The sequence below is a fragment of the Pelodiscus sinensis genome, chromosome 1 (genome assembly GCF_049634645.1).
Source record: "Pelodiscus sinensis isolate JC-2024 chromosome 1, ASM4963464v1, whole genome shotgun sequence".
Taxonomy (NCBI): Eukaryota; Metazoa; Chordata; order Testudines; family Trionychidae; genus Pelodiscus; species Pelodiscus sinensis.
In genome coordinates, this window is record NC_134711.1 from 185338511 (window position 1) to 185365413 (window position 26903).

A 26903-nucleotide genomic window follows, 5' to 3' on the forward strand; every position below is an offset into this window, starting at 1 on the left:
GCTTGTGTTTTGAAAATAAAATAAATCACAGCTCAGGAAAATACACAGGGATATAGTTATGTGCCTTGTTAACATGAGGCAAAGAAAAATACAGATTCAAAAAATCTCAACCTTTCTGAATCTAAAATAACATAGTGTCCCGTGAGCATAGCTTATTAACCAAATTATGGATGAGTATCAGACACATTGATAGAGATCATCTCCAGTGGTACGCAAGTAAGACAAATAAGGGCAGGGGGCGTAAGCCATGCAAGGTAGAATCTATCACACTCTGACCACACCATAGCTCATCTTTGTTGCAAAAGCAAGAAATCCTTTTTACCATCTCCGAGTAGATGCAGAGTTTGCTATACCAGCCTGAAAACTCACCATCCTCATACTGTTTCTTGTAATCAGTAACCAGGATTCAGCCTTGTGTATAATAAATAACAAGGAGAACCTTTGTCACTAAATGCAAATAAAAGCTATTCCACATGTGAGATGAAAGAACCAACAAGAATTCAGGCTGTAAGTACTTTATTTATTTCCTATTTTACAAAAAAAAAAAAATATTTTTTGAACTTTATTCTCAAAAAGTGACAGTCCCACATGCATCCTGAAGTATCACTAGACACTGGTGGTTCTGTAACTGTAGTTCAGTCATTTACAACACTGGATTTAAAAAAAACAGTCTAAAACATTTATATAAGGGCTTTGTCTATATCCATTTGTTGTCTCTTTTCTACTATTTCAATCATATGCCCCCTGAAGTAGGGATCATTTTTTCATTCTGTATTTGTGCAGCACCTTACATGATAGTGAGCTGTTTCTTCATTAGATTTCCTAAGCATTACAGTAATACAAATAAATAAAATTAATAAATAAAATAATAATAATAACCAATAATATATTACAATAATAATAATAAATAATAATAATAATAATAATAATAAGCGGCCTCCTAGCTACCATAGTATCTTTATGCTCACAACATCACTGTGAACTAAGGAAGTTCTTTTAGGACTATTTTACAGATGGTGAAGCAGAGAGAGACTAAAGGTATGCCAACACTACAACATAAGCCTAAGGGTCAAACTCAAGCTCAAGCCTAACTTCCCCATCCCCTTCCATTTATACATAAATCCTGCTATCCCAGGTCTCAGACTCCAAGCCTCTGGACCCCACAGGAGTGGAAGATCTGAGTCAAGCTGAAACTCAGGGTTCAAGGCCTATTGCTTTGAAGTGTAAATGAAGTTCCACTGGATGTATGCCCTGGAAATCCACCAAAAGTATCCCATAGTCCCATGGCCTGACTTCCTTTTTTGACCTGTGAATAGTCAAGTTTTCCCATATTGCACCACAAGCAAAGGGGTTAGTGTGGACACATTTGAGAAGGGCATTAGGAAGTCTGAGCTGTAGGTGGTTGGACTCAGGCCCAAGTAATGCATCTGGAGCTCCAGGTTAGGACCTCGGATTCAACAATCCCTAATCTGGAGTTGCAAATGAATGTAGGTGCCCAAACTCTAGATTAACAAGACCAGGGATTGCTAACTTAAGTCCTACTAACCATGGGCTTACATAAAGTGGAGATATACCCTGAGTAACTTGCCCAAAGTCACACAGAAAATACCTGGAAGATCAGAAAATTGAAATAAGTCTCCTTACACTCTGGGCTAGCAACCTTGATGCTTGGACCATCCTTCCACTCAGAATAGAATATTAAGAAAACATACTCTTGGTAAAATTCAGGTACTCGTCCCCAGGGGATGGGTAAGGAAATAAGTCTTTTCCATCAGTAAGTCATTCGGTTCTAGAAAAACTTAAAAAACAACGAATAGTCTTGCAGCACCTTAAAGACTAACAAAACATGTAGATGGTATCATGAGTTTTCATGGGCACAACCCACTTCTTCAGTTGAATGGAGTTATTCATTTCAAGGGCTGTGCCCACGAAAGCTCATGATACCAACTACATATTTGTTAGTCTTTAAGGTGCTGCTAGACTATTCGTTGGTTTTTAAGTTTTTCCAGTTACAGACTAACCCTTCTGAGGGTAAATCTACACTACCGTTTTTCTGGAAAAACAGCCGTTTTTCTGAAAAAACTTCACTTACGTCCACACTGCAATTGCAAAAAAAAAAATTGAAAGAACAGAGATGTTTTTCTGACAATGGTAAACCTCTTTCTACAAGGAAGAAGTCTTTTTCCAAAAGCTCTTTCAAAAGAAGAGGAAAAAGGAAAAAGCACACGTGCCCTGGTGGCCATTCCATCCATACTAATCTCAGCTGAAATACGAGATAGCATCTGTTCAGTGTGGACGCTAACTTTCAAAAAAGCAGTTCACTTTTTCAATGTGCTTTTGCAGTGTGGACACTCTCTTTCAGAAGAAGTTTTTTCAGGAGATCTCTTCCGGAAAAGCTTCTTCTGAAAGAAGTCTGCAGTCTAGACATAGCGATTTGGTTCTGTTACTTTTGATTTTAGACTGAAAGCTCTTTTGGAAAGAATTGTCTCTTATTATGTATTGTACAGTTCTTAGCAGAGTGAGGTCTTGGTCTCACTTGGAGATCTCCTGGTGCTACTATAATAAATATATAAATGATCATGCCATAAGAACTGATAAATTTAATTACATTGAATATAGAAGCATTGTTTTACCAATCAGCATATACACATTCAATGATAGTAGCCACATACAGAAGAATTTCATTCTCTACTCCATCCCCACCTAAGAACTATTGAAGAACTTGAAGGCAGAAGAACTGGTATAGTCTTACTGGATTTTGCAAGAGGATATTAGAAGTATGCTCCAGCTCCTAAGTGCTTGAGAGCCCAGCTCTGCTGAAGGCCTTTTCCCTCTTACCATGTAAACTATCTGTTACTGCTCCCAGGAATTCATTCCTCCTGCTACAAAGAATAACCGAAGCCCAAATGTACCATGGCTTTGGGAGCAGGCTCTGGCCCTGTTTGTATTCTCCCTATTCTAGGTACACAGCATGGATAAACTACATTGAGAATTGCTACATTTTTCAAAGAAAACCCCCATGCTTTCTGCATTCTGTTCTCAACTCAAAAATGGGTCTTTTTCTATGCAAAATGTTAATGTACAGCTACAGGCTGAACCAATATGAATGCAGGTAAAATGTACACTTTGCATCAGAAACGGGCACACATAGCTTTTTCCACATGGTATTGATACAGAAACAACCCTGCCACATATAGTGAAATTCGAGGAGGGCTGATTCACCACATGCTTGTACTTTATGACACCTTTTGAACCAGTCCAAAGTGAGCATCAATGTTACACTGATGCTACAAAGGCCACATCTGACACCTCCTTTACACTCTTAAGAGATGAAAATGGCTACACAAGATACAAAGCCATTGGGAATCAAGCCCATAGTGTGCAAATTGATGTTGATTGACACAGCAAATATTTCTGCACCAAACTCCATATAACAACCATTTTTAATCTCATCCATCTCAAACTGTAAAACATTGCTTTTTTTTTCTTGTGCCTTTGCTTACCTCTCTCCATGTGAGTTAAGAAAAAATACAAAGTTAGGTGGAAAAGAATCAGAAAAAGAAAATGCCAGTGTCACAGAATTGGTAATTAATGGTTTGATTCTGCAAATAGTTATCATTTGGAGCTAGGGGGAAACCAGATAGTCTGGTCTGAGTGAATTCAGGAGGTATTTTTAAATTTCCATTTCAAAGCAGAACAAAAAGTATTTCAAAATTTCCTATGTAATAAAATAGCAACAATTTGAGCTCAATGGAAATATTTCATTTTGATACACGTGAAATATTTTTGTTCCACTGTTGACCTTTTTTACGTTAACTATTTATTTCATTTGGAAATGTCATTTCAGAATGAAAAATCAGAATGTTCTCTTCCAAACATGCTGAAACCAAATGCTCTGGCAGTATCCCAATGCTTCATTGCTTTTTGCCTAAATGAACTTGTCAAAATAAACATGTTTTGGTAAATATTTTGATTTCAACAAAAGCAGCATTTTCCATCAACAAATGTTTCACCAAAATTTTTTATGACCTGCCTTATTACTAAGCATATTCACATGCAGAAATCTGCATAAGCTGTCCTCAGAACCCTAAATCAATGGGTTTATCCGTGGTAGTAAGTATTATGCTCATTACTAACTGTTTGCAGGATCTAGCCCAGTGTGTTTTCTTTCCTCCATTGTCATTTCCCAATGTCAGTAACTGTTGTTAATGTGCAACAAAACATAGTTGGGAGCAGGCTGAGTCACAGACATCGTCTGTTGCGCTCTACTCACATGGAAAGGAGACAGAGCTAACAGGCTCAAGTAACAGCCTGCTCTTGGCATCAGCTGTTGCTAATTTTCTTTGGTGTGCTTTGACTACCTGTCTGAAACGGTGCTACAGTGCAGGAAGGAAATTTTTCAAGAGATTAAACTATTATAGTTTCCTGTGCGGCTGTCTTAGCTGTGTATGAAAAAAAGCTTTAAGGGCACTTGAAAAGAGATTTGTCTGAATAGCAAAGTTGTTGTGATTCATCCCCTGACTCAGAGAGTCGGGATTTGGCCAATTTCCTCAGGAAAGTGGTTGATTAGGGCCCATGGATTTATCCCTGGCCTACATATAAGATGTCATAAAGGTGATGAATGGTGAACTTGCCATCACAGGAAGCTCAGAGTTTATAAAAGCTATTTTTAAGGGCATGGAAAGAAAATAAGTCTCTTGTATTTTTGCCAAAATGCTCCAATGGTTAAATACCCCTTTGTAGCTGCTAGTAATTAATGACACTGCTTATCAAAGACTGTTGTATTTTCCAGTTTTACAAGTTTGTTTGAAAAATTGATTCAGTGTGTTTCAGTGTTTACCCAAAAGGATATCTGGGAATAAAAATAGAATGTTTCCACAAAGACCAGCATTTCTTGCTCATGTTGAATCTAAGCACAGTCATGTGCTTTTCTGTCCTACTGCAGGAAAGGGTTCAACTGGTTTGTCCCCCGTAAAGAGTTGTCATAGGCAATGCAATTTAGTGAGTGCAGTGCAGGACAACTAACTGAAGTTATAAATTAAAACTGCATTGTTCCTGATGAGGACAGAAGTCAGTATAACTTGAGAAACACCTGAGAGTATTGTACTCCTTCCATGACCCATCACAATACTTACTTCTCTTGGTCAGCTTCCCTTCGCTGTCTTCCAGTATAACCAGGGCTGGACATATGGGTGAGGAACATGGGAGATCACCCAAGGCATCCTGGTCAGGAGGCAAGAAGTGGGACAGGTCGGGGGTGCAAGGCAGCAGAAGGAAGCTTGGGAAATTGGCGGGGGGAAAGAGAGCCAGGGATAATGGGAGGGATGGATGGAAAGTCTGGGGAAGCTGTGGGGACCAGGGGCACCAACATATAAGTTCACCCATGGTGCCATTTTCCCTAAGGCCAGCCCTGAGTATAACCCTCACATGCAGTCCACAACCCCTAATTCGCTAATTTAATTTTTAAAATGAATGCCTAGGCCAAAAGAAAGCCACATACAACATTAAGCACATCTCTTGGGCGTCCCCTGTGGGATTTTCTGTGCTGTGATCGCTCCTCAGGGCCAGCCCCTGGCATGAGGTACATCAGGATCACACTCTTCACACTTCTGAGATGGGCATTATTGATTCCACCTGACTATGGGGAAGCTGAAGCAGATTGCGATGGAGGGCCAGACTCTGAGGCCTCCTTTACATGTTACCAACCCACTATTAACACCACTTTCCACTCACCCCATTGAAGGAACAAAATCAAATTTGGAAGGTATGGCTGGTTGAGAGGACGCTATTTCTGGGAACAGTACCCCTGTTGATATCAAGCCCTACTAGAAATAGGGGGGTAAGGCCTGTCTGTGATGTAGCAACAGCTCCAGTTCTTGGTCAGAATGAGAAATCTTTTGGTTGTTAGGTTCTTCCTACTCAATCTTAACAGCTCCATTCCCTTCTCCTCCAAAGACCTCTGTCTCATCCCTGGTCCTGTCTCAAATACCTGCAATGTCTGTGCAATTTGCAACACTCTCAACTTTCACAGCAGCACAGAGATTTACTGTTTATATTGTTTCCCATGCCACATCCATTTAATTACTCTGCTCTTGGCACTGTGCTTTTATCCATGGCTTACTTCCTCTTCTCAATTTACCCCCTTCCCCTTCCCCTCCCCGTATTTTTATTGTGACTGCTACAAATGAACACATGGAGCTGCTGATTACTTAGCGTCAAAAAGAGTCTTTAGAAGACAATTGTTTAGAAAAAGTATCAATTAGTATATCACTGTTTTTATTCTGAAATGAAATATGTTTATTCTTTCCCCAGCACATCAGTCGCCCATTCCCAGCCCCATTGTTAAATATTTATACTTTAATAGCAAATTTACTGTAAAAAAAAACCCTATTTTTTGGAAATGAGCTCAAATGCAGTGAAGACCATTTTTCTTTCAACCATATTTCATATTCTTGCATGTACAAACACTTAGGCTGGCTGAAAACTTTCCATTTCAGCCTTTTTGACCTTTAGTTATAGGACTGCCAACCCCAAAAGTTTAAAAAAATCACAAGTCAGACAACAAAAATCAGAGAATTGGCTTAAACAACATTAAGCTATTTTAAATAATATATTTGGGATCATTTAATTTGTCTTCTGGTTTCTGAGCCTTTAGGCTGGACTCATATCACATTTTCACATTTTTATCCACAGCCATGAGGCTAGGTGCTCCCTTTTTAAAAATATAAGAACTGAGGTTCTCTTGCAATCTATTCAAGCAGCTGGGTCTGTGTGACAAATATCATCTGATTCCCACAATTCAAGATACAGCTGTGAGACCAGGCAGCACTATGGGTATGTCTACACTAGCCCCCAAGTTCAAATTAGGGAGGCTAATGTAGGCATTCGAAGTTGCAAATGAAGCCTGGAATTTAAATATCCCAGGTTTTATTTGCATCTTCCCATCCCGGTGCCATTTTTAAATCCCCTTAGTCCGAACTGACTGCCCGCGGCTACATGCGGCAGTCAAATGTTAACTCAAACTAAGTCCTTAGTTCGAGTTAACTGTTACACAGCATTCCACGAGGTTCGAGTTAAGGACTTAGTTCGAGTTAACATTTGACTGCCGCGTGTAGCCGCGGGCAGTTAGTTCGGACTAAGGGGATTTAAAAATGGCGCCCGGACGGGAAGATGCAAATAAAGCCCGGGATATTTAAATCTTCATTTGCAACTTCGAATGCCTACATTAGCCTCCCTAGTTCGAACTAGGGGGCTAGTGTAGACATACCCTATATTGCCAAACTCCAGTGCCAGAGTGGGCAGTATTGGTAAAACCTTAAATGGGAACAAAGAGCAGAATCAACTTTTGAATGAATTTACCGATGGGCAATAAAAGCTTTATCAAAGAGAGTGAGAAGCTATCTGTGCCTCAACATGCTAGATACATACTCAATGTATCTGCTGATACATATTAACGATATGTGTGTGCTTTCACAATTTTGAAATATCGTCAATGACAGTGAGCTCTGTGGCCTTTCAGCAGTGTCAATATTGCTTAATTTTTCTGGCTCAAAGTTCATAACTGAAGGGCCTATAAAAAATACTACTGAGGGTTTCTTTAGATTAAGAGCTTCTGGGCAGCAAATGAGTAGTAGGGGAAAGCTATTTATTTTGGAGGATTTCCAAGATTTGCCAAGGATTTCCTTAGCAGTACATAAAAACATTCTTTTTGTCACACCTGGTTAATGGTCACATAGCTGCACAAAGAGTGGCACTCAGTAGTTAAAAGAACCCGAAGGGTGTGACCACACCTATACCACTGCCAAACAGAAGGAAAGTCTGCTAATATCACAACAGTGCACTTGACATCTGACAGTTTTGATGATGTGCAAGAGAGGGAAAAGGTTATAAAGCTCATATTTTCCCATAGGGAAATGTCATCATCATCCATTCAGTAGGCAAATAGAGTTCATAACTGAGCCAGTTGAGGCAAAATGTTTTAGTAGTCTTGATCTACACTAACGGTTCTGATCCCAGAAACATTTATGCACAAAAGTAAATTTACTCACATGTATTTATAGAACTGGGCTCTGACAGCTATCAGAAGCGCAATGAGGCAATGGGAATTTTTCCATAGTTTTCAGTGGGAGTTGTAATGAGCCCAAATACAGAGCAAAATAGTGGTACTACCCTGTATACTTGCTTGAACAATATGTAAATATTTATTATCTAATATTTTCAGGCTACTTATTACATTTGAGTCAGTAGCAACATTTGATACTAACACATTAAACCTCATTTTTTTAATTTGTTACATTTTTAGTTCATTTTAAATTAAAAATAAGTACACTACATAGCATATGACCCAGCAGGAGCCGAAAGTCAGAAGCAGCTATAAGGAAGACACTAGTTTCAACATGGATTGTTCAAGGTTTACGAACATACAGAAAGGCCCTAGTCCTGCAATGGGATCCTTACTGGCTCTAAGAACTAGAGCTATGTGTGAATAAGTGGTTCACTAATGGTTCTGAAAATAAAATAAAATAAAATAAGTTTTGGGTAAAATGAAGTGTTTCTCTTGGATTTCAAGCATTTTAATCATTGTTTAATAAAAGCAAACGAAATTTAGAAACAAAGGTCTAGCTTCACAAGGGGACCTAACAGGCACACTGATGGAAGGGGCAAAGGGGCCAATTCCCCAGGCCAGCTCTGAGGGCCAGCTAGGAGCTGGCTGTCCCAGCCCCACCCCTCTCTCTCTCTCACTCTCTCTCTCTCACACACACACATACCCTGAATTGTCTAAGGGTCCGGCAATCCCCTGGGATCTAGGTGCCATTCACAAAATTAAAGATGCCAATTGGTCGTGCAGCGGTGCACCCTTCTCCACGACATCCTGTGCTTAGGGCACTGCCTTAGGATGTGGGAGGCTTGAGGGTAAATCACTGCTCAGGAGAAAAGATTTGAACCTAGGCCTGCCACCAGGCTGTTGGCTATTCTGAGTTAGAGGACTCTCCGTTTCTCCTGTTATATTCTCCTCCACATTGTATTAACACAATGAAAAATATCCATTAGGCCAGACAGAGAGAGACTCAAAGAGCAAATGACCATATAGCAGTGGTGGGCAACCTGCGGCCCATTGGAGTTCTATGTGTGGCACACGAGACATTTTGTTTACCATTGCCAGATCCTGTCCATGTAGCATTTCCTATCAGTATTGCTAAAGTGACACTTGTTTAAGCAAAGGCACACAAAGTGGAGCGAGTGCTGATGGCACACAACATTCACTGTGAGAGCCATACACTCCTTCTGCCCCCAATCAAGGTACTGCTATGGTTCAGTCAACATATCCGGCAAATTCTAGATACACAAGTGCAGTTAGCAAACCCACCCTATGCAAGGAAACCATCTAGGTTACAACAATCTTGCGGCCCCCTGAGATGAAGGAAGGCCACTCATGTGGCCCCCTCACTAGTCAAGATTGTCCAGCACTTCTCTATAGCCTGATGGTTAGGCCACTTAGCTGTGTCTCCACATCTCAGCTGAGTACTCTAACCACTGAACTATTGGAGATAGAGAGCAGTTGCCACTACCTCTTCCTCAGTTTTGTGGCAACAGCACCTAATGTTGCAGTTAAATGCTCACTACTCATTTGCAACTCCATCCTGAAATTTCTTTTTCTCTCAGCCAAAACAATCAAAATCAACACAAAATAGCTAAACATTTTGGTTGAAACGAATCTGCATTTTTCAACTAATAAACATTTTGCACAATTTTTTTCCTTAGCTCTAACTGTTTAGCTGGGCCTGAATTTGAAATATATCAGGACACACTATAGACGTTCTGAACCAGGTATTTCCCAGTTTCTTGGGTTATAGTACATTTGTGTTGCACATTCATATACACAGAACTTTCTAAAATGCCAAGCTCAGTCCATCCATTCCTCTAACACATTCTCATCACACAGCTGAGTGAAGTCTTCTTCAACACAGCTTCATCATCATAAAAATTCTGGTGAGATTTCTGTAACACTTACTCAAGATTAAGGTAGTTAGTCAGTGACTGGTCAAAGAAACAGATGAAAAACACTTCTACATTTGAGGGGCATACGGAAATCATTAGAACAAAAATACAAAGACATCTTCCTTCAAATCAAAAATCTGACAGCTCTTCAGGAACATCTGGCCTCTTTATTGTCCACAAGATGTTATGAGATGTCCCAAGAAAAACTCTAAATTGGAACACAGCTTGCTACAAAGATTTTCTGAGGAGTCTGCCACTTGCCTCATCAATATATATTGCCCTTATCTAATATCTAGTATTCAAGAAAAATTAAGTGTTAGTGCGGTATTGGTGGCCTCATCGCTTGGACCACATTAAAAGCTGTTGAAAATTACTATTTCCTACCTGTGGGTTGCGGGATGCAGTGTGTTTACGGCAACAGATCGAAACCCTCAACATTCAACAGCATTGTGCATACATTGTCCCAACACCAGGGTCAGCATTCCACACAGAGCTCAAACTCCAGACAGGACACAGCAAAAAGATCCCCCTCTACCCATTTTTCTAACTCTACTCTATGCAGCCATCCCTTTCCCTCAATTCCAGTCAGTCCCACCCCTTCCTTTGCCTTCCCTCAGTTTGTCTTGCACCCCTATTTTCTTGCTCCACTTCCTATCTTTGCTAACAGCTGCCCACATCTTTCTTCAGTCTCCCAAAACAATAAACTTGTCCTTGATAGCTAGCTGTTCAATATATGAGTTCTGTCACCTCAGATCTTTTAATCTGATCATTTTCTCCAGCTTGCCATCCTAGCAATCTTTTTCACTCTACATTACCGTTAATGCTCATCAAACTTCCCTTCTTGATTCCCTTCCCACTATTCCCAATTCCAGTCCCCATCTGTTTCCTTCTGTATTTCTCCTTTGCTAGCTGCCAGCAACCAGAATGATCCTCTCCAACTCTAATCTTTCTTCTGTGCTGTTTCCTCCATCCCTCCTTTCCCCCAAATTTTTTCGTAACTCATGTTTCACATCTCTTCTGGTAACCTATCAAATGTTGCTGTTCCAGTCACATCATTATTCCTCTTTTCAGGCAGCAGAACCAAAGCACTATGACTTTCTACTTTTTATTCCTTATCTTCACCTAACTAATCTTTCATTCTTTATCTTCCTCTCTCCTGTCTGTAGGTGGTTCTAACTTATATCTGCAGACCAACTCACCACATTTAGGCTAGAGCTGTGGGGAAGTGATTAAGTGGCACTTCTGAGTCCCTTCCCTTGAGTTTTGTGGAATGATCCTTGCCCAAAGCTGACTACTGAGAGTTGTGCCATTGACTTTAATAGGAAGAGGATTAGGCCTATGGTAATTAAGTCACCTAGATTTATAGGTAGGGAGATCAAAGCCCCACTAACATTTTTAAATGTAATTTCTAAAATATTTTAATATACGGCAAGATGATATGCTGTGCTATGCTGAAAGGTTTAATTACCCTTCCATTAGGATGACCAGCCTAGCTCAGTCATGAGTAAGGCAGTTATCCCAATTGCACACAAATATCACCCCATACCATATTACAGTAACAATCCTCTCTCCCTCATCTGTCACAAGCATACTTTGGCAGCTTAAGAGAGAGAGATTAAATTAAACATTCTCTATATATTCAATTTTTTCCAAACAGTATTTTCAACGTCCTTGTTGTACCAATTGATCCTTTGACAATTAACAATGCAGTGCATTTCACTCCTGGCTTCATTTTAACAAGACTGATTGGACTATCCAAGATGTATAAAGCAAGATTTCAAAAATGAGCTTATTTTTTAAGCTCAATTATTAAATTTTCTCTGACATTTGCAGTTCATTTTTGCTAGTGAGCATTATACATTAATACTTGGAGTTCATGTGGAGTTTAACAATATAATTTCCTATCACTGAAAAGTACAATGTACTTTGGCAGAAACCAAGTATATGAAGAATTAACAGTTATTGAATTCCAGAGGGAAAACAATTTCTGTTAGAGAGACGATTGCCAACTGTCACACTTCCATTTACAGACATGAATTTCTCTTTGTTGGCCACCAGCAGGACATTTTCCATTGCATACAGGATATTCATATGAGCTTTAGGACCCAATCTTGTTTCTACTGTAGTCAGAAATGTTGCCATGGACTTCAACAGCAGCAGAATTAGAATCTTAAATAAAGATAGAGATTTTATAAGCTTACATTGCTACTGTGATCATTGTTAATTTGGTTGGGTATATAAAGCCCTCATGCCACTGACAGCTTTGATTTTTGGGGAATGATTTAAGGCTGAGCAACAGAACATTAACCCTAATATTGTTATTTTTTCTAGGCAATTTTTAAGAAATGTCAAAGGATGGTCAAAAGCCATGAAGGCAACCACTATGGCACTAGAGATGTTGGGAGGTTTAAATCAAAATGTTGTGAGTGTTTATATTTTCTAGAGGTGCTTGGTGGGAAACAAATCAGCAGAAAAATTAGAAGTTTGCTGAAAAATCAAAGACTAAAATTTTTCAGTGAAAACCAAAACACTTTTTGAAGAAAACTGAAATTTTTCAGCCCAAACCAAAAATGTGTATTTGGAAATCCTGCCAAGGTGCCTCAAGACCCCCATTCTTTACTATGCACTGAATCCTTTGGCAAAACTACATCCCTTAGGATACAACACAGTCACTCCTGCTGCTGAGTCACTGTGCTGCATCATGGGAGATAATACAGCCGGGGGAACCCGGCCCACAGAGGAGAATGGGAGTCTGAGGCACTTGAACTACAACTCTCATGAGATACTGCATCAGCATTTCCAAATTAAAATGTTTGCATTTTGACTGACTTCCTCTGTCATGAGGTGAGCACTCACCACCCCCACAGCGCCTCCTGTTTGTCACTTGGGGAATCAGCTCTCCTGTCTCAGAGTGATTCAGTGGCCCAGACTCTGTTGCCCGTCTGCTGCTGGTTCAGCTCCATGTCCCTTCCTTTTCACCTCAGACTGTCTTAGGTCAGTGCCCCTGTACTCTGGGGTCCTCAACTCCCAGGGAATCCCCAATTCTCCTATAACCAGCTTGCCTCAGTGACCCTCTACCAATCGTCATTTAGCCCCTTACCTCAGGGGCAAACTGCAGTCTGAAATGGCCACTCATTGGCAAGGGGATTTGGACCTGCTGCCTTTTCCTGTCCTGGCTAGTACGCCCTGCAGCCTGGGTGCAAGGTGAGATCAGGCCAGAGCTCCCCCGCACTGCTTTGCCCTCCTGCTCCCTAGCTAGGGCAAGAGTGTCTGTTCACCTCCCTGCAGGATCCCTTATTTGTACAGCCCCAGCTGGGCCCTAAGTGGCTATCTCTGCCTCAGCTGTGGGTTCCGCTCTCTCAGCCTTCTCCCAGGGTTGGGTTTTATCCCTTAAAGGGCCAGTACAGGCAGACACCCCATCACATCCCCCCAAAAGCCCCAAACAAATATTTTAGCTTTAATATTGGGTTTTTCAACATAACGTTTCACAGAGAAAACAGACCAACGTCTTATAAAAAAATGAGTGAGGGATATTTTTTTGTGTGTGCAAAACACAAATTTTCCATCACAGAACAGTTTTAGCTGAAAATATTCAATGAGTCCAAGTATTGCACAGGGACAGAGCTTCTCCAGGCACTCATGGTGATATGATTCCGAGCTGCCCCCCTCTCCAGCCAAGCAGGACCAGATAACCTGCAGGGGCTTTAGTGACTGCAGCCCAGGGCCCCAGGCTAAGGAGGCCTTGCAAAAAAATCTGCATTTTTTTTGCAGCACAGAGATCCTTTTGCAGGTTCTCCCTTAGCCTGAGGCCTGGGCTGCAGCTCATAGAATCCCTTTCTTGATCCAGCCCTGCTTCTAAGTAAACTGAGTTATTTGTTTCACTGATCTGATGGACAAGGTTTACTCTGAAGTGAGAATCAGAGTTGTGTCTCACAACAGAGAATCAATAAGGCAATGCTACTCCTGTTTTTACACTGGTTAGGGAAGAGGCTAAACATTTTATTGTAAAGAACAAAGTGAAAGAAAACTTGTGCAGGCTGATTTTGAAAGAAGACACAGAAAGGAATAGAGAAAAAAAATCCAGTGAAATAATATATGATATGACATATTGAAAATGCAACATATCCCACTTATGCCTATTTAATTTTGGTCTGTTCTTCTATCCCTAATAAGAAGCACACACTTCCTTTCTTGTTAAGTTTGTAAACTGAATCACGCTGGGAAAAAATATCATAAGGATGATCCTGTAAACCATTGTACATTCATAATAGCTACTCATGCATGTAATGGTTTTCCTGATTGAACCCAAAGATTTGACTTACAGGGGGTAAAAAAAGTTCAGAAATGCAAAATGAGCATACCCTTAGAAATGTAAGTATTCCCTGTTTACTAAAGCCAGGTCTTAAGGTATGCAACTCCAGCAACGTAAATAATGTAACTGTAGTTAACATGCCTTAAGATGAGCTTGGGGCAGTCTCCACAGTGGGAAGTCGATAGGAGAAACATTCCCATCAACTTCCCTTACTACTTGTAACAGCAAGGATTATCCATGCTGACAGTGGCACCCTCAGGCTATGTCTACACTACACGGTTTTTGCGCAAAAATGATTGTTTTTGTTCAAAAACCCCCAGAGCATTAACACCTCAAGCATGTTTTTGTGCAAGTAAATTTACAGTAAATCAAAAGAACGGCAGGGGGTTTGCGGTATAGGTATTCCTCTTTCTACCAGGAATAACTCCCTTTTATACAATAGTTCTTGTGCAAAAAGCTATGTGTGGACGGGCAACAGGGGGGTTTTGTGCAAAAAGAGCCAATTGAAAAAAGCACTGGTGTTCTGGCGGCTATTCTGTGAATAGCAATCAGAGCTTTCTTTTGAGAGAGTGTCCATGCAGTCTGGACGCTCTCTTGAGCTTTGTAGTGTGGACACGCTCTTGCACAAGAAGTTTTTGCGGAAGATGTCTTTTGCAAAAAGCTTCTTGCGCAAGAAGCCTGCAGTGTAGACATAGCCTCAATGTTCATTTTAGCAGATCTTTACTAGACCCAATAAATCAAACTCCAGAAGATCGATTGCCAAAACATCGATCATCCAGTAAGTAGAAATTTAGGCACATGAGTATTTTTTCCTCAAGTAAATAGTCCCTTTGAGCTCAATGGAACAATTTGTATGAGTAAAATCACTTATGTATCTAAGGGTATGTCTGCATAGGAAAAAAAAACCCCACATCATCAAGTTAGGTCAACTGACTTGAGCTTGTGCGATAGAACTAAAAAAGAAGAAGGCTAGAGCAGAGTCCTGAGAATCTCCCTCACCAGGCCTCAGAGCCTGCCTCCAGCCTGAATCTGAATGTTTACTCTGCTTTGCTATGCCCTGTAGCACCAACCCAAGTCAGTTGACCCAGGCTCAGAGACTAGCTGCTGGGAGAGGAGGGGAGTTTGTTTGTTTATTTGTTTGTTTGTTTGTTTCTGTGTGGACCTACCTAATTGTCTGCAGGACTGAGCTATTACAATAGAATAATTATTTCATCCTTAACTACTGTGACACTATAATACATTGCATTATATCTATGAAGGGTAGAAAAACACACTGTGGTCTGAACAGATGTGTACCAGAAGGATGCTGAACTAAAATAAACAGGATGGAGGAACATTAGTGTTCCTCTTGTCCTGTAATTATATGTTTGACCCCTCAATGAGCATAGAACAATAGGGAGCTGGTGTCTGATTTTTATAATAACAGAAAACACTGACAAAAAACAGAGTTTCACAGAACTTCATTAACAATATTTATTATCTTGCAGCATATAATTGCAGCATGATGTATTTAAACAGGCTGAAAAAATGAGCTCCTACAATTCAAAACAAGCCATCTGAGCCAATATGGGTTTTTTTCCCCAAAAAAGTAATTTGTTTTGTGACTAAAACTACCCAGGAAAAGCAATTTGACTTTTCCATGTCAGATATGATAAATGGTGTGGGCTCTAAGTCGGCAAACACGTCTGACTATGAGTAACTTCACAGATGTGAATATTCTCATTGAATCTTCATGGGATGAACCACATGTGTGAGGTTATTCATGTGTGTAATGCTTGCTGAATTGAGGCCTAAGAATTATATAGCAAATATAGCAAATATTAGTGGTACTTGCTTTGTATGGATGGTTTTAAGACATCCTGAATCATCTTTCACTATTTGCTATGAAAATAATTAAAGATATCCTCAACAATTATTAGTAGTGAGCTCTCTTCAAACCTCTATTAGTAGTGAGGTTTCTCTAATGTAGTTTGGAAGTAGTGAATTTTTTCTAGTTAGATACAGAATATTACAGGATACACATTTCACCTGCAATGTATCACAAACTATAATAAGTATAAAAGGTCACTTTAAAATAGCCTGAGCCCCCAAACTTGATGAGAAGTGTTTCCATATTCTAAATCTCTCCCTTCCATTTTCTACTTGGTGCTTAGCAACTGTTAGCTACTATTAGTGTCAATGGGAATTATATAGGCTTTGTACCACTCAGGATTTGGCCACATTTTTTTCTATTATTATGTCACTCAGATTTATCTTAATCAGCTAATCTGTCATTAAAATTTGTCTTAATGGAAACACCACAGTGTATCCAGGACCTTTGATATATTTTTGCTGACCATCCAAACAGCACAAGAATGAGAAATTATGGTTGAAAATTTTATTTGTAGAGGCATACAAACAGTATTTATAGCATAATCTAAGGTTGCAGTCCAGACCTACAGTTTTTACACTTTGAATACAATAGGAGTTTTGCTGTGTGAAAACCAATGGATCAAGCCCCTGCTTTAATCAAAATCACATTAATTTTATTTCCAGTGAAAACAAGAAAGGGTGGGGAAAATACATGGGTGCCAGTTGGAAATATTCCATTTGGGGGTGCAAGAAAGCAATGGAGGGTAAAACATTATACAAAAACAAGTTCTTATTAGTGGACCTCCAAAACATTGCTGTTATAAAAATTGCTTTGAAATTGCTACAGATGCCAGCAAACTACAAATCTGCTCACATATTATTTGGAGTTACCTGAGTTTACCAGCAGGTACTTCTGACATGCCACTGCTCAAATGTGGTTACATAGTGTAATATAAAAATATTTTTTGGCTTTGTTGCAAATGTGCATAATGGAAAGACAAACATTATTAAAAAGACCATCATTTTTAGTGATTAAAATAATCCACAGCAGGAAAAAAATGTCTTCCATAACTTTCCAAGTTCCCATTTGTCATAGTTTTGCAGCAAGGAACCACGGTAATTTCATTTTTCTTGACTTCTATTAAAAAGATCAATACGTATGATTCCAAAGAGTCTCGGCTCATGAAAAGATGGAGCTAGTCTGTAATCACATATGAAAGTATTGGTTGTCATTAGCAGAAAGATTGATTTGTAAAGACAGCGGGCCCAGAGTGAAAGTACTTAAAAATTTCCATTGGGCTATTGCTGAACAACTCAGCCCAGCAACCTTTCACCTTGCAGATAATTAAATACAGATAACGAATTACCATATTAGAAGGAAGAATTGCATTGGGGATATTCAATAGATGCCCACTTTAGTAAAGCAATACCGAATTTCTGAATAATGATTTTTTGTGCATAAAACCTAATGAGCTCTGACAGAACAAAGTCATTTTTCAACATGCATTTAACTCCAATTTGTCGAATAAGATATCCATAAAGTCACCTGAGGTATGAGACGCTCTAATGGACTGTAGCATAAACAGTCCAAGTCTTCACTGTCATGATGCCTGGGAGGATGTGATCAAGTGAGATTTGCAAGCTATGGACTTTCTAGTGGGAAAGTGGGTGGTATTCTGAACCCATTTAAAGTCCATGGCAAAGTTCCCATTGACTTCAATGGGGTCAGAATTTCACCCCAGCCCTTTTCATGAATTTGCCTAACTGGCCCTCTGATTCACCTTGTGTAATAGGAATTGCCAGAGAAGAGCCAAGAGCAGGATTGTTTTTAGGATAGGACTACAGTGCATTAGGAGAATTGTGTAAAAGAACCTTCACACTGCTTCCTTACACCATTGCCACTGTTTGACTGGTAAACTTTGAAATTGGTGCTTCAAATCTTCAATTTACTCCACATAGCCAGAAGTGTGGTGAGTGTTTGTAAATATGTTTATTTGGTTGAACACGGACTCATGTGTTTCTGGCCCCCTAATACCTGGGGCTCCACCCACTGCAATTAAGCTGCCAACTCTGCTTAATTCAGCCAAACTCAGCTTCCTCCGGTCAGCTTTGCACGGTTTATCCAGGCATATGGACCAGGTCAAATCGTGTTCCAGACCATTCACAGGAGACCTTCTGAAACTGTGTACATGCATGGGGTGAAATTTTAGTTCTAATGAAGTCAATGGTAAAATTCCCATTGACTTCAATTGGCTCAAATTTTCATTCTTGGTTTAGACCACAGGTGGGGAACCTAAGGCCCAGGGACTGGATGCAGCCCTCAGCTTGCCTAGATTCGGCCCCTGAGGCTCAGGGCTTCCCCCAGCATTGCAGAACCCATAAAGATGAGGGGTGGGAGGGTTTTCACTTGTGTGCAGCCTCTGATTTTTCTGTGGGTCAGTGGCTCCCGACCCAAAAAAGGTTCCCCACCCCTGATTTAGACCCATTCATAGAACTGCCCAGCTGGTGGTGCTGAAATTAAGGGTGCTGCCATACCTCCTAGCTTAAAGTAGGGATGTGACGGACTAGTAGACTAGTCAACTATCAGATAAGCAAATGCTTGTCAGATAGTTGACAGGCTAGTCAACTAGTCACTCCTCCCCTCCCCGCACACCTCTCTGCTTGCTGCCTCTATTAGAAAGAGGCAGCAAAGAAGGGGGAAGAGGAGGGGGTACTTCAAAGCAGCAGCACCCCTTGGCAAACCCCAGGCCAAACCCCAGGCTACACGTGGCTCTGTTGCTTTGAAATACCGCATGCAGCCCAGGGACAGCTGGGGTGTGCACACAGTGTTTCAAAGTGGCAGCACCACGTGGAGCCTGGGATCAGCAAAAAACTCCCCTGCTGACCACAGGCTCCATGTACCGCTGCTACTTTGAAACCACAGGGAGCCCGGCATCAGGCTCCTTGTGGCATTTCAAAGTGGCAGCGCCGCGTGGAGCTTGGGATCAACTCCCCAGCTGATACCAGTCTCCACTGCCACTTTGAAATGTCGCAGGGAGCCCAGCATCAGGCTGCATGCGCTCTGTCAAAGAAGCAGCGCTGCATGGAGCCCGGGATCAGCTGGGGAGTCCCCAGCTGACCCCAGGCTCCATGTGGTGCTTTCGCCTTGAAGTGTAGCAACAGCCCTAGGTACACTTCAAAAGCGGAGGCACCGTATCAACTAATCAAATAGCCGATGCAAAATATATCCATTATTTGATTAGTCAATTAGTTGATATTTAACATCTTTACTTACAGTACTAATAACAAACACCCAATATATGGTTTCCAAGCTTTCAATCATCAGCACACCATAAAAACTGTTCCCACACTTCTGCACCCACTGTTTTCAAAGAGTTTAGGGCATGCCCATATTTGAAACTGTTTTCAAATATAGTCCAAAATTGTAGTGTAAAAAAGATCTTGAGGAGCAAATTCTGACAAAGTGTTCAAATAAGACTGTGAGGCAATTAGAGAACATCAAGAGTAGTCTGCAGACTGGCTAAAAATTTTATAGGACAAGTGGAGGAAGCAAGCAAGTGAAAGAGTGGACTCAGGAGAGAAATAGAAAGAAACCTGATATGGTAAAAAAGGGAACTTGATAGCCTTCCAAAGAAAGAGAGACCCAGGGAAAAAGGCAGGGATCTGAAAAGAGAAAAGGTGAGAAACTGCTTATTATACATTCAGATTTTTGGATGCTAAGATATCAGCCTAAGTGAGCAGTTTTCAACATTGTCTAGAATATGGGCCCCATGTTACAACACAAAAACACTTAGGAATAGTTTCCATCTCGTTGTTTAAAAAGCAGGATGGTTACTGTCCTCTGAAATCTATTCATGACCCCATGAAAGCTGTTGGTGACCACCAGTTTCACAACACATGGTTATGGATAACACACCATCCTTATAAACTTAGTAGTCCCAGAAGCCAAGCCGAGCATTCCACTTACGTGAATGCTGTGTTTGTACAAACTTTCTACAGTACTAACTGTAGTTTGCTGCATAGTGAGCTCTCTGAGAAATAAACTACATCAACGAGTATGAAATTTGGAAAGCTCATATTGTCAGTAGTTAAGGAAAGAGCATTCTTGGGGTCTTTTGCTGAACATACTGTAGCACAAGAAAAATTATTTTTCAGCATTTCTCAGTAAAACAAAGCAAGAGTACATGTTTTTATGGAAATACCATAAGGTAGGAATGCTCAGTTTCTTGGTATTTCCTGTAAAAATACCAGAAAAAAGATGTTTTCTTATGCAATTCCAGTGAAGAGAAAGGCGTCTATAAAGGAATTATTATTCTTTCAAAAGCTAGAATTATATTTACCTTCTATAATGTGGCAGACACTTCCCAAATTGATCCTGTGGAATTATTTTACCTCTATGGAAAAAGACACCTCAGTCCTTTACAAGAGGGGATCAGAATCTCAGAACAATAATTTTACACAACATATATATGTAATACTTACCCTATCCAATCATTTCAACCCCAGTCACTTAATTTTTTTAAAAAAATGAATAGCTAAGGATACCATTAGATTTACATTGCCCACTGGTTAAAAAAAGCACCTCATTTCTCTGCTTGTGTTCAAACCTTGCCTGCTACTTACTCTTACTCAGAGAGCCGGGCCATGAGACGATAGCTATTACTCCTAATTCTACGCCAGCCCATTGTCAGTTCAAGAACTGAGGAGAACTCAACATGATCTTACATGGGTGTGAGAATCCTGAGCGGAGTTCTAGTCAGCCAGCTACACAGTGGAATGTTCTCCTAGGAGAGGAACAGAAGTTGCCAACCAATGAGGACAGGTTCTTAAACTCGCACAATTAGCACTATAAAGGTTCATCAAATTAGCACTACCCTGTTCAATCTAAACCTTTCCAATGGTCCAGAAATATCGTGAGTATACCTTTGGACTTGCAGTGACAGCAATAGCTGCACTGGAAGAGGGGATTAGCCCCATGGAAGGGCAGCATCAAACCAAGAGATCACTAGCTTAGACTGCCACATGGAAGAGCTGAATTAAATAATTTCTTATTAAAAAAAAGATTTAAGTGGTTGGTTTCATTATTTCCAAAACAAAATGTTTCTACATTTTTGTTTCAGAAAGCCGTTCCCTTTTGAATTTCCCTCGATTACTACTGACAGTGTTTTTTAAACCTCAAAATTAAAACAAAATATTTTTTAAACTTAAAATTATTAAAATAAAATTATAATTCCCTGAAAATATTTTTCAAAAATCATTTTGGGTCAGCCTGAAAATAATTTTTTTTTATCACTGTTTAGTTAGGTCACTGGAGCTCAATCATTTCTTCTCCTCTGCTTCTGTATTCCTTTTTGGTTCTAAGCAGACTGGGTATTCCTGATGTCTTGTCCCCACACTCCAAGCATCAATATCAATGCATGTTTCATTAGCTGATGTACCAGAGGCGCTTCTGGTCATTCAAAGTGAGCTGTACTCTCAGTGGAAGTGTAGATAGGGGGAGGGCTTTCACAAGCAGGCAGTATTGCACCAGTTTCTTTCCTGAGCAATGCAAAAATCCACCCAAAATTTTCAGAACAATAAAATCTCATGTGGGAAAAACTTGCCACTAACTGAGTTGTGTTTATTTGCTTAACATAGGGGAGACTAAAACTTCAGTTCTGCTGATGGCAGACTTTAAGTAAGTGCCCTTTTCAGTAATCTCTTTGTTCAAGTAATTTGGAAGACATAAATATGCATTCCACATTCCAAGTACAGGCAATGGCTGAAGAGGGAAATTGCTCTGAAAACATTTTTCTTTTCGTAAAGCAAACTCAACAAGGAACATTTATTTAATAAATTTGAAAAAATCAATATAATTTTAATTTTAAGAAGTCAGAGCCAATGCCAATCTGTCTTTAAGCAAGCTTGATAAGAATTCATGAGGTTTTTTTTCTTTTGGTAAGACAATAAAATTAAAACCAGAATAATTTAATGATTCTGATACTGGTTTGTTTAGTGGTTTGAAATTTGGGTCAGCATCATTTGTCCTGGTATCTTCTGTTTGCTATTGTAAATCTTATGTTTTATTTATCTTAAATTTACCATTTGTATACTTTTGTTAAAAAATAACAGAAGATAGGTTGTTGCACTAATTTTGGTGAGAAGGAAAATAGACAAAAAAAGTTTATGCTGTAGAATTACTCTTTAATACTTAGATTACTTAAATGTTCCAATTAATGGCAAGAGAGGCTTTTACTATCTTTGTTAGGAATGAAACAGATTATTCTCTGCAATGAGAAATCTGTGACTTCTGCATTAATGGGGGAAATAAAACTTGAGGTTAGAAAAAAATGGAAAATAGTTTAATTCTACTGTATTTGGTTCACTGCCCCAAAATTGCAGTGGTCAGATTAGAAAAATTCAGAAAGTAGTAGTGGAAAATTATTTCTTTAACACATCCTAGTCCAGCTGGTACGTTCCCACATTTTTGTGATGACTATCTCATTACATCTCCGGCTCTTGTCACAGTCTGTTAAAACATTACTTGTCTGTTAGCAATGGGCCACTTCATGCCCTATAAATCCAAACTTAGAAGGGACCCGCTATACAAAAGATTTGCCCCAAGCCATGTGGAATGTGTAGTGGGGAGTCAGCCACCTCTCTGGCACGTTCTCCATACCTGTGTTTTTGGGTGCAAAACATTGAGTCACTGTTTCCCTCACCTATTACTCATGGACAGGACATGTTGCCCCTTGCTCTGTTCTCATGGAGCACAGGATTTAGCTCCTCCTTATCAGAGTGACTTTTCATTTGCAAAATTAAAATCAATTGGTTTGATTTTTTTGTTTTTAATTTTAAATATTGAACTACATAATGAAAACGATCATGTTCCTATAAAATCAACATTAGTCTTTAACATAACATCAAGAAAATTTAATCAATAGTGATCATAGAGGTGGTTACCAAATATATACACAGCTGCAATAGAAATAGACTATATTTGACTGTAGTAATAGGAAGCAAATTGAAAGATATGCAATCTCTGATTTCCAAGGGTCCACATCTTAATTCACAAAAACATGTGGTATTATAACAATAAACAAAAGAAACAGTGTGGTTTTAGTGAAAATTAGATTTCTATCAAAGTATCCTTTCTTTTGAAACAGAAGCAATAGCTCCAGAATACATCATATGCATATATATACAAGAGCAGATAGATTTCATTAGCCCTGGCAAAACTTTCTGCTGTATAGCTGAAAAATCAGCTTTATCAGAATGTAACTGCAATGTCCATCTGTTTTATCACAGATTTGAACACCAAAAGTGATCTAGCCCCTTCAGTGTTAAGAGACCACTTTCATTTGCAGCAATGCCAAAGCCAGTCTACAATAAAGTAGGTTGTAAATATGGTATTAGTCTCCCACAACATCTTACAGCACTTCAGATGGCTGCAAAGGCTATGGGCCGAATGGACCAATGAAACTACGATACCAATTAAAATCTGATTTTGTGCTTGTGTATGGTGTGTGTTTTGGACACATGTTGTTCAGATCAAGGCAAAGGAAGGATTTTGAAGGGTTTTAACTAGAAGGTTTGAGCTCTGAAAGAACATTTTGAACTGTTTTGCTCATTCATTGAGCAAGAAATCAACATAACCAGAGATCCAAGAACATCTATAAGTGTTTTTTCTGTTGTTTCAATTAAGCTTTCCTCGGGCCGGAAAGTTTGGCTAGTTTGAGAACTGAGTGGAATTGTTTTCAATCCTTACACTGAATATTTACATTCATTAAGGAATTAACTGCTCCTAAAGTAGATATATAGCAGGAATAGGGAAGAGTAGTGGAGCTACAGAAGGGGAATACCAGGTTTGGGCTCTCTGGGACTACACGAGATCTATTGGTTTGTGGGAGGCAGGAGAGTAAGACCAATGTGTTCATTACACCTTAACAAGAGCAGGCTGGTGGATCCACAACGGAACAGTTTATGCAGCCACCAGAACTAGCCAGGTGTAAGAATAGTGGTTTGTGAGAATAGCAATGTGTTACAAGCTTGAAAAAAAAATACAGTTTAGATAAAACATGTTCATAATGAATATTTCTATGCTACAAAGTATTGGGTTATAAACTAATGTTTACTTAGACCCTAAGGCTTTTGGGGAAGGCACTGTCTTTTTTTTGCTCTGTTTCAAAAAAACCCACCACAATTCGGTCCAGACCCATATCTTGGGCTACTAGATGCTACTGACACACAAACTAATGAATAAATCATCATCATCTTTACTTTCTGGAGACTTTTTTGCTGAAGTGCTCTTATAAAGAAAGAATTGTGTTGCAGGTGATGCAAATATAGATGGTATACTTACGTTAGAAAATTGTTAGTTTCCAGAAAAATGTCACAACTTGTAAAGGAAAGTAAAAAAAAATTTATCACATGTATATTTTTCATTTGTACCCAGATACTACAAATATATTAATACACTATTTTTCTAGGGCTTTGTTTTTGTCTCCAGTTTCCAGAAACAGACATGCTAAATACAGTAAGGGTAGGTCTACACTAGCCCCCTAGTTCGAACTAGGGAGGCTAATGAGGGCAACTGAAATTGCTAATGAAGCGCGGGATTTAAATATCCCGCGCTTGATTAGCATATTCCCGGCTGGTCGCCATTTGGAAACTGACTAGCCTGAAGTAACTGCCCGCCTCTACATGTGGCAGAAAAGCAGAATTCTGAGATAAACCCCTTAGTTTGAATTAACTGTTTTTTCCACAAGGTTTAACAGTTAATTCGAACTAAGGGGTTTATCTCGGAATTCCGCTTTTCTGCCGCGTGTAGACGCGGGCAGTTACTTCGGGCTAGTCAGTTTCCAAAATGGCGACCCGCGCTTCATTAGCAATTTCGGTCACCCTCATTAGCCTCCGTAGTTCGAAGTAGGGGGCTAATGTAGACATACCCTAAGTGCTTACTTGCCAAAGCAGTCCTTACTCATATGAATAGCCTCTTTGACCTCAGTGGACTACTCATGTGTACAAGGGCTACTTCTTTAAACAAGGGTCTGAAGGATCAGGTATTGTGTTCTGTTCAAATAGTTCATATTGCCACAAGGATACCTGAATAAAAATTCACCTTTTTGCCACAATTGGATACCACTTATTTTTTCTATTAAAAAAGCTCATTCTCAAATGTGAAATTTTGAAACATTTAAGATAAAAGCTGGGTCTGTATACTCCAAAGCTGCAGCTGCACACAAATATTCTATACACAGTGTGCACATGCACATGTGTGACTGTTGAAATGTGTTTCAAGGTTCTAATGCATCTCCCAAGCTTATATGTCAAGTGACTTTGAAATTTGTGAAAGCAGGCAGATTTTTACAGCCCTTAATGTGATATAATAGCATGGATTTTAAGGACGTCAGCCCTTTTGGTGCGATTTAATACAGGCCGTTTAAAAGGAGAAATAGGAAATCTATGTGAACAGTTCCTAGCTGTCAGCTCTAATTTGCAATGACAGCTCACGACACGGACAGCTTGCAGTGCTATTGAGTAGTTTTGACTGCCTCTGAAAAGGGTTGATTTGAATGTGCCTGGTCTAGCTGTCTCCCTTTGAAAGCTGCTGGTAAAGTTATCCAATTCTTGTGTCCTAAAATGGAGAGAGAAAAAACTGCAGCTTAAGTTACAGTATACTATGTTAAAGCAAGTTCATATAAGTGCTACGGAAAAACTTTAAATGCATGTATTCAATAAAATCTTTTACTGACATGGGACTGTTCAGATCTCCCTCTCCTGCCCCCACTTCCACAACACTGAGGTGCAGGAAATAGAAAACTTCTATCCAAGGATAGGTCTACACTACAGCATTAAGGTAGTGTATAAGGTAGTGCATAAGGTATTTTGAAATACTTATTTTGAAATAGCTTATTTTGAAAAAACGCATCTAGACACAACATGCATTTCGAAATAGTGTTTTGCTACTTTGAAATAGCGCGTCCACACTGATAGGATGCTGAATAGCATTTAAGGCTGGCCAGAACCGGTTCTGGCAGAGCATCAGGTCAGGAGTTACCTTGTGTGGCTGCTGCCTGAGATTATCTGAGGCCTGTGTTTAAAGGGACACCCCTCCCCTCCAGACGGCCGGTTTTAAGGTTTCCCTGCTTCCTTGCCTAGCTTGCTGATGGACAGCAAAGCATTTTTTTCTCTGTGTGCTTTGTTGCCCTAACTCAGGACACCACAGCAATCTGCAGCATGGAGCCGGAGCCGGAGCCAGAGCTGGAGCCGGAGCCACCCCGGGTGCTCCGGTGCTTCTCCAGCACTTTCTGTAGGCAGTAACAGTCTCCCTGGTGTGCCCCACTGGGGACTTGTGCCTCATTCCTCCCTCACGTCCTTCCACTTACCCCTCCCTAACCCCCCTTCCTGATGTACAATAAAAGACGTGTTCGTTACAACAAAGCCTCTTTATTGAACAAAACTGGGGTGGGAGGGAATAAAACTGAGGTGAGACTGGGGAAAGAAGGTGGGAGAGGGGAGGAGGGAGGGTGGGAGAAGGGAGGGGGAAACCTAGGAGGAGGGATCTGGCAGGGGGAGGCAAGGGGAGGAAGGGGGAGGAGATGCTCAGAGCTTAGGGTTGGGGGTCTCGCCAGCCCATTTCCCCGCACCACAGGTGCGGGGAGCCTCAGCATCCCTGGGGGTGTGGGGAGGATGGGGAGGAAGAAGCGGGAGGGGGAGAAGGAAAGGGGGGAGGAGGAGTGGTAGATGGGGAGGCAGCAAG

At 40.2% G+C, this 26903-nt stretch overlaps 2 long non-coding RNA genes across 9 annotated transcripts in view; one reads left to right on the forward strand and one right to left on the reverse strand.

Annotated features, from left to right (window-relative positions):
* The window catches only part of LOC106732223 (uncharacterized), a 44769-nt gene extending 44305 nt beyond the window's left edge, over positions 1-464 (reverse strand). For 6 of the 8 annotated variants that reach the window (XR_012898065.1, XR_012898070.1, XR_012898073.1 and 3 more), the window contains exon 1: positions 323-404. This is a non-coding gene — a long non-coding RNA (uncharacterized LOC106732223). Of the gene's footprint in view, positions 1-322 lie in introns of all 8 variants that reach the window. The other 2 variants (XR_012898067.1, XR_012898063.1) reach the window with 1 other exon arrangement.
* Positions 463-26578, forward strand: LOC142821019 (uncharacterized). Its single transcript, XR_012898074.1, has 3 exons — positions 463-507; positions 12331-12421; positions 26360-26578. It is a non-coding gene; the product is annotated as an uncharacterized LOC142821019 (long non-coding RNA).
* Positions 26579-26903: the final 325 nt, after the last annotated feature.